Consider the following 8,016-nt stretch of genomic DNA (forward strand, 5'->3'; position numbering starts at 1 on the left):
ACAGGAGGGGCATGTACTTACACGGAGGCTCTGCATGACTTTTTGAAAGTGTCCAGTAAATACATTAGCTTCTCCATCGTCCTGTGGACAAACATTACTCTGGAATTCTCACACAATAAGAGAGGGAAGGGACATGACATTTCTTTCTTAGCCCTGTTGATCTTCCTTTAACAATCCCTTTGGACTTTCTTAATCATGACGTAATTGTTTTCATATATTTTTGAGAGGTTTTTCAAGAGCCATCTTTCCACTATTAAGTCACGTATTTTTGCCGTTTTACTGTTTGGGTGAGTTATTGTTCCTCTAGCACGTGCTTTCTGTAACTAGTAAAAGACCTATTAAGTCTCCATCTGTAAAAGTAGTGCAAGCTTCTAAAGTTTTCTAAATTTCTTAATCTAATAATAAGATGAATTGGAGTACATATTCTTTCCTTTGTACTCCCTAAGTTTGGATTACTTTCTTCCTATTATTTAAAAGCCCAGAGGAATTGAATTTCTGATACATCCTTCTGAGGCATGATCAGTACTAGCCCCCTAGCTGGTCAGCTGGGAAGGCAGCGGCAGGGGTGACATGGTGATGACGGGCACTGGAGGTCAGAAGAGACGGGTAATCTGGAATGAGAAGAGACAAGTGACAGGAGAATGAGTGGAGCCAGTCACGGACTTTCAGCTTATGAAGGCAGACCAGAAATGAGGCCACACAAATTCCAGGGGGCAGAACAGGTCAGATTTAAAAGTCCAGGCAAAAAGAACAGCTGGTAGAAATTTAAGCAGAGGATGAGCTAGGAGAAGAAAGAGAAGTGTTAATTCTTTTTCTTGGTTCTCAAAGTGAAATGTTCTTGGCTCTGTTTTACCACATATCACGTTTATTTTAGTTGGTTGTGTGTCTGTCTTCCACATTCAATTATACTAGTGTATTCCTAGTTTCCTAGTCATCTTCAAAGCACATAGTTATGTGCTTAATAATTTTTAAACTAATTAATAGATTATTAAAGTCCTGTGAGTATAAATAATAACTAAGATAAAAGTTGCTTCTGTTATATTAATAGATAGGTTGTGGAATGTTGAAAGTTGTTTTAAGCAATTGACAATATGTATGATAAAAACTATAAACTAATCCCTAAGAGTGATTGTTGTCATAAGACAGTTACAGGTGTTCATTATTTTTGTTTATATCAAAATAATATCTTACATTTATATAGTGCCTTAATTTTAACAAAACATTTTTTTCTTAATTACACAATCTGACATTTACATTGACCTGTGAACTTATGGGAAATATGGTTCCCATTTTGTAATTTATCAATTAGATTTTTTTCTCATTATAGGTGTGTAATATGTATTCATTTGGCAATATGTAAAAAGAGTCTTAACAAGTTTGGTCGAGTAATTTCACTTAAAGGACACTATCCAAAGGAAGCAAATTAGAGATCAGGTGAAATATTCCATCCAATGGTACTAATAATGAAAATGGAATTAACAGAAATTATCCGCAAGAATGAAATGGTTAAATAAATTATGCTGTTTCCATATGGTAGAATGTTATGTAGTATTGTTTAGAGTTTTAAAACAAACGAACCAAAATGTTAATAGTGGTCATGCTATGTGATAGGGTCCTGTGTGAGGATTTTTGATACCCTCTGTTTTCCAAGTCTTCTACAGTGAAATGAATTACTTTGGAAAATCTTGGAAGCAGTAAACATACTTTGACAAATGACAAGAGTAGCCATTTGGGGAAGACATTGTTGCTCACTCTCCAGTATCAATTCACCCCCCTTCTTCCCAACAGAGCACCAATTTTGTTTACTCCAGAGAACTATCCTTCTTAGCCAGTCAGCACGTGACTTTTTTTTGGCCGCCACTTTGTTGAAACCATGAGGTGAACACCCTGAGGATGAAGCCCACGCTGAGGACCCCAAGTGGAGACATGGAAAGAGCTGGCACTTGATGCTGCTGCTGAATCACTACCCTTTTGTGTCTGAATCCCAGCCTGCCCTGGACTCCCCAGTTCTGTGAGATAGGAAAGTTCCTTTCGTTAAAGCAAGTTAGGTTTTCTGCATCTAAAAGCATCCTAATTGGTAGAGAGTTCATTACAGGAAATAGGTAAAATAGAGGAAATTAGAAGTAGGGGGAAAATACCACTTACAGTTTCATAACCCAGATATCAGCAATGTTAACATTTTGGTAAATCTCCTACTTTTGTGTGATTTTTTATTCATGTTATATGTTTTATTCATGTATATGCAGTCAGTATTTCCCTTAGTATATATTTTCCATACCATCTTATACACCTCACTAACATAATTTTAATGATTATTACATATGATACATTTCAGCAAAATTACTATAGTATGGTTAATTATTTCTAATTGTTGGACATTTCTACTGCTTCCAGACTTTTGCTGTTTTATGTAGCATTACAGGTAACATCTTCTTTCTTAATACTCTGTGGTATTTTTAAGTCTTCTCTCTGCCCAGAAGTAGAATTACTGGGTTTGGATATTTCTAATCCTTAGGACCATTTGCCAAATTTATTTCCTAAGAATTGTATCAATTCATAGTCTCACCAGTGATATATCAGAGTATACATTTCACTGCACCCTCTCTGAATTCTTTTTTTTTTTTTTTTTGGGTGTCGGCACACCACACAGCTTGTGGGATCTTAGTTCCCCGACCACGGATTGAACCCAGGCCCAGCAGTGAAAGCGCGGAGGCCTAACCACTGGACCACCACGGAATTCCTTGAATTCATTTTTTTAATTATTTGTCTTGACAGATGGAAATAGTTTCCCATATTATACTTTAATTTTTCTGCGGTACTGGTGAGGTTGAGCTTTCCTCGTATAATTATGCTGCTGCTGATACTAACGAGTGTTATTTACCGACTGCTTATTATGTGAAAAGATTTGTTTGAAATCCTTTGCGTAAGTTTTCGTGTTTTATTTACCCAATTCTGTGATTTATTATTATATTACTCTCATTTCGTATATGAGAAAATCGAGTCACAGTAATTGTATAACTTCCGCAAGTTTACAAGCTGATTAGTGGTGAAGATGCGTGTCAGTTACAGAGAGCCCTGATGCAGTGCTTTCCGTTCTCTCTCGAGTCCAGCAAAGGTCGGGTTAGAGCTGGTGCCGTGTCTCCATAGAGCTGTCCTTACCTTGGGCCACCTGTCCTTTTTTGCTCCACCTTCCTTAGTGTAGCTTTTGTCTTCATGGTTGTAGGTGGCTGTTGTGCATCTAGGCATTGGATTGACCTTCCTTTCAGAAAAAAGATGAAGATGAAGGCCCTCTACAAGACTTTTACATCACATTGAAGGGGACAATGTCCCAAGGATGCGTAAGTGGGAAATTGATAAATTCATCTTTGATTCTCATTAATAGAGAAGAGGGGTTAAAAGTGGACATGGACTTGGAATGGTGTTGAGTGGGCCGGTGTCTTTATCTGACACAGAGCATCCCTTAAACGAGTCTGCATCAATACACACCCTTCACATTAACAAGCTCTGCATGTCACGTGCTCATTGTCTCTCCCTCCCCCATAATACAGGTTCAAACTCTCACCCGGTGAGTGCATTCAGGTTGAAGTTCAAAATCATGGGTGATGTGTGGAAGGTTGCATCAGGTCCAGGGTCCCTATGGTCTAGAGGTGATGTGCCTCCACACTACCAATAGAAACGGGTGAGAAGGAAGAGAGGGACTAGTTTAAAGCGCCCATTCGGAAAAGGGAGGAAAGAGAAACACGTGCCAGTCACCATCCAGGTGGGCAAGGTACCGTGAGATCTTACTGCTGTCAAACATGGGTGAGTTCTTTGATTGCTCCCTGGTTCTGACCTCAGTGGTTATCTTCCTGCTCTGTTCTAGTCTACTTTCTGGACGTCAGGGGCCCAGGACACTCATAAGCTGTCGCTGCCCAGATTTGGGTATCCAAGGGCAGGACAGTTCTCTTATGTTAGGTTGTGTTGTGTCCTCATGGTTAAGCTTGGTGACAGAAGATGCACAGGTGCCCTCAAAGGCCCCAGCTGGCCCTCACTTCTCCTCTGCTGTGTGTCTGACTTGCTGCCAGCATTGACCAGCAGTGACCTCAGTTATGCCACCCACTGCCTGATGTCCAGAGGCTGAGCCTCCCCAGGGGTCTCAGTTTCCACAGATCTGTCCTTTTATAGATGTAAAGACAAGATGGGCTCCACTGATGGTGGTAACTCCTGGCATTCAGTGGGGGAACATCATTTAAATTATCACCTGTCATCACTCAGGGCCAAGTGCCTATGGAAGACAAGGCTGCAGATGAAATAGTACATTTTAATGAAGACAGTGAAGTATAAGGACCGAGATGAGTTGGTTGCTTCTAACTGCATTTGGTGAAAGAAAATGATGAGTTCAGGGCTTCAAAAAAACCCAGAAAGTTCCTGTGACTGCCATGGAAGTAGCTCCCTTTTGCTGTGGCCACACAGATTTTTGATAAACAAACTTAAATTCAAATCCAATGGTGGATTAAATGATAAATCTACTTGAACTCACCACCTAATATGTTTCTCGTGATAGAGGCCAGGCACTGGTTGGGAAAGAATTGAGGTGAGGACATGTGAAAGTCCCAGTGAAGCCAAACACATTAAGCCCAACATTCTACTGGGATTTGTTTGTCAGTAAGAGCAGCCCTTCCTCCCCTGAGAAGCCTAAACGTCCCCTTGCCTGAAGAGCCTATCATGGTCGTCCTAAAACAGTTGTCTTGTTTCCTCCCCAAAACTATCATTTTTCATTGCTTCTGAACCTAGACCTTAATTTGAATCCTGGCAGTCCCCAGGGTGTTTGGTTAGCAAGTGTTAACCTACCACATGTATCAGAAGAATTGTAGTAGCCAGTTTACAGCAGAAGCTTACTGGGGACATGCATAGGCGACGTTGGAGACACCTGATTGTGACCCCCCCCCCCCACCGGTGAGTTATGTCTGGTATATTCCTCTTCCCTCGAATGCGGGTAGAACCTGTGACTTGATTTTAGACAACAGAAGATGTCAAAGATGGGAGAGTCACTGAATTCCTTTTTGCTGGATCTGGAGCAAGAGATCCTTCCACTGGCACAGAAACAGCTGCCATGTCATGAGAGGACCTGTAAGAGGACCAAGTGGCAAGGGCCTGCAGTGGGCTCAGAGAGCTGAGGGCAGTCCCTGGCTGTCAGCTGGCAGGAAAGCAGTGCCTTAGTTCTAAGACTACAAGGAATTGGATTCTGCCAACAACCATGTGAGCTGAGATGAGGACACACTCCTCCAGAAAGGAGCCCAGCCCAGCCAGCACCTGCCTACAGCTCTGTCCAGGGCAGAGGACCTAGCTAAGCCATACCCCAGAAACTGGGATGAAAACGGGTGTTGTCCTCGGCCATGAAACATACGGTGATGTGTTACACAGCAATAGAAAGTGTATAACCGATGCATAGGGAATAGGTCCTCGGTGTACTCAGCCAGAGTGGAAGGAATGCCGTGTTGGGTGGGGCTGAACGTATTGAGATGGGTGTCATTGCCAGAGAGCCTGGATTCAGTGTATTAGTTGGAGCAGCTGGGAATCGCACTAACGGTTTGCTCATCTGATTGACTGGACTCTGAACCCAGCGGTGGGTAGCTTACACTGAATTAAGCTGACAGCCTGGAATTACTTGGCGTGCCGAGTAAGGCATCTGAAGGCTTAGGGAGGCTGGAATGCTGGCGTGGACGTCTTATGTGAGATTTCCACGCAGACTCCCCTATTTCTGGCCCCTGATGGGTCTAGAGGCCTCTCCCTTCCAGGGCTCAGAGGAGTTCTTGGTGAAGAGCGTGCTGGCATCTTGAGGTCTCTGTACTGGCAGCGCTTTGGGGTCCAGCGATGGGAGTTGAGATGGACCTGGTGAATCACGTGGGCTGATGGCATCCAGGAGAAGTGCCATGCAGAGGCCAGAGGTGGCGGGCGTCAGGGCTGAAGCAGCGATCAGAATGGCCAGATCCACGGGGGTCTTGGCACATTGCTCATGCTGTCCCCAGACTGAAAGAGGTGGAGGGCAGTTCCATCTGTGAGATTCAAATGCAGGTTGGTTTATCAGAGCTCCACGCCTGTTTCAAAGAAGCCTGACTAAGCCATGGCAGTTGAGAATCGGGACTTCTTAGCTAATTTCCAGAACTGAATCAATTCACAGACTCAGAGGTATGTGTACCTTGGGGCAGAGGCAGCCCACAGGGGCTCTCTTGAGGAAGGACCCGCCCCAGATTCATGCTGCACATCTTTCCAGCCTTCCCAGAAGGGACCCACAGCCGTTTGCTAGGGTGGCTGCATGATAGAGAATGAAACATACCAGCTATTTTGGAGATGACTCGACTCTGGCTCTCAACTGATGTTACTCCCGAGAACTCACGATACCACCGTGCTCAGGGTGGGGACTAGTAAAGGAGTGTGGGATCAGGTCTGTCTCACGATGGGCTGGATGGGCTCCCTGGTCCACTGCCTGACTCTTCCGAGTTCCAGCACGTGTAGTCGGAATAGCAGCTGGATGAATTCCTCTTGTTGGTTCCATGAACTATGGAGTTATTGGAACTGGAAAGACCTAGTGGAGCCCCTAAAACTGTCCCCACCTATGAAAATAATAAACCAAAAGCAACATTGCATTTCTGGAGGGATTTAGGAGATTAATGCCATTTTCAAAGACTAGAAGGATGAAGGCTAGTGATTCCTCTCCCATCATCATGCACGCATCTCTCCGGCCTGGGCAGAAGACGGTGGACCTTGGAGAATGACCGTCCAACTCCATCAGGTGGGATTCCAGTTGCAACTTCCTTTACAGTTGTTGTTTATTTACTAGAATAAATTAAAACAGCCCCTGATACGTGGTCCACAGCTGCTGATCTGGTGAATGCTCTCATCTTTGTACTTTTAGGTAAAGTCCACCAGAAGCAGTTTGTTTTCAGCTGGCCAGCCAATAATAACACTTTTACTGTCCTACTGCAAGGCTGTGTCAAATTCCAACTCTGTCATCATCTTGTCTGCAGATAACTTGACCTTTCCATTCCACAGTGCACCAGGCTGATCCACTGTGTTAAAGGCACTGTGCTGACTGCAGTGCTAAACAGGAATTACCAAATTCTTCACACAACTTTGTGAGACACAGACGTGTCAGAAGGTTGGATGCAAGACCCACAAGATTTCAGGATCCTGCCACCTTGGTGACATTTCTAGGGGTCTTGTGATCTGGCCCATGTTGATTTCCTTCCATGACTGTAGAAGAATTTCTTCATCTGGCTTCTTCCAGCAAGAAAGAGGTGCAAAGCTGAAGAGGGGAATTCTCTTGATTTTGGAGTCAGTATTTATTTCTACTGATGTGTTTCTCCTGCTAATTTACTAAGTACCCTGGCAAGCTGCCACTTCTGAATGAGACTCAGAGCAAGAGATGGCTCTGCAGCTGCTGCAGGCCACTGCACGAGCTGCTCCCGCCACCAGCCATGGGAGTGCTGGACGGGTGTGCGTGAGAAGGGCTCGGGCGGGTCCTGAAGGCCTGGGGAAGTTGATTGTACACGATATATTGGAAGCATCCAAAAGTGGACAGTTACAGCCACGCTCACAGGTAGTCCCGTAAGAGCGGTGAAGGGAAATCTTCTCAAGAGATGGAACTTTGAGCAGTGCCCTTGTTTTTCCACTTGGTCAGAAATGAGAGTTGACTAGAAGTATGGAGCTGCATGGATTTTTAAGCAATAAGCAAAAGTTTAGTGGGACAAGATTGGAAATTTGGTGACAAGGAGGAAATGTTTGTGACTGCATCTCTCAGAATAAGCACAGAGCGTGGAGGAATGCACACTAAAGGGAAACTCAGCTGAGAGAGCCTTGACCATCCAGTACATGGGATGACCGTTCTGTGGACAGTGGTCCGCCCCGCTCCTTGCCATGAACCAAGTGGCCATGGTGACAAAGATGGAGGCTCTGCCTGATATCAAGACACAACCTGGCTGCAGCCTCTTCTGAGTGCCCGATCTTCCAACAGGAGGGTCCAACAAGGAGCGCCCA

Source organism: Balaenoptera acutorostrata, chromosome 7, assembly GCF_949987535.1.
Source record: "Balaenoptera acutorostrata chromosome 7, mBalAcu1.1, whole genome shotgun sequence".
NCBI lineage: Eukaryota > Metazoa > Chordata > Mammalia > Artiodactyla > Balaenopteridae > Balaenoptera > Balaenoptera acutorostrata.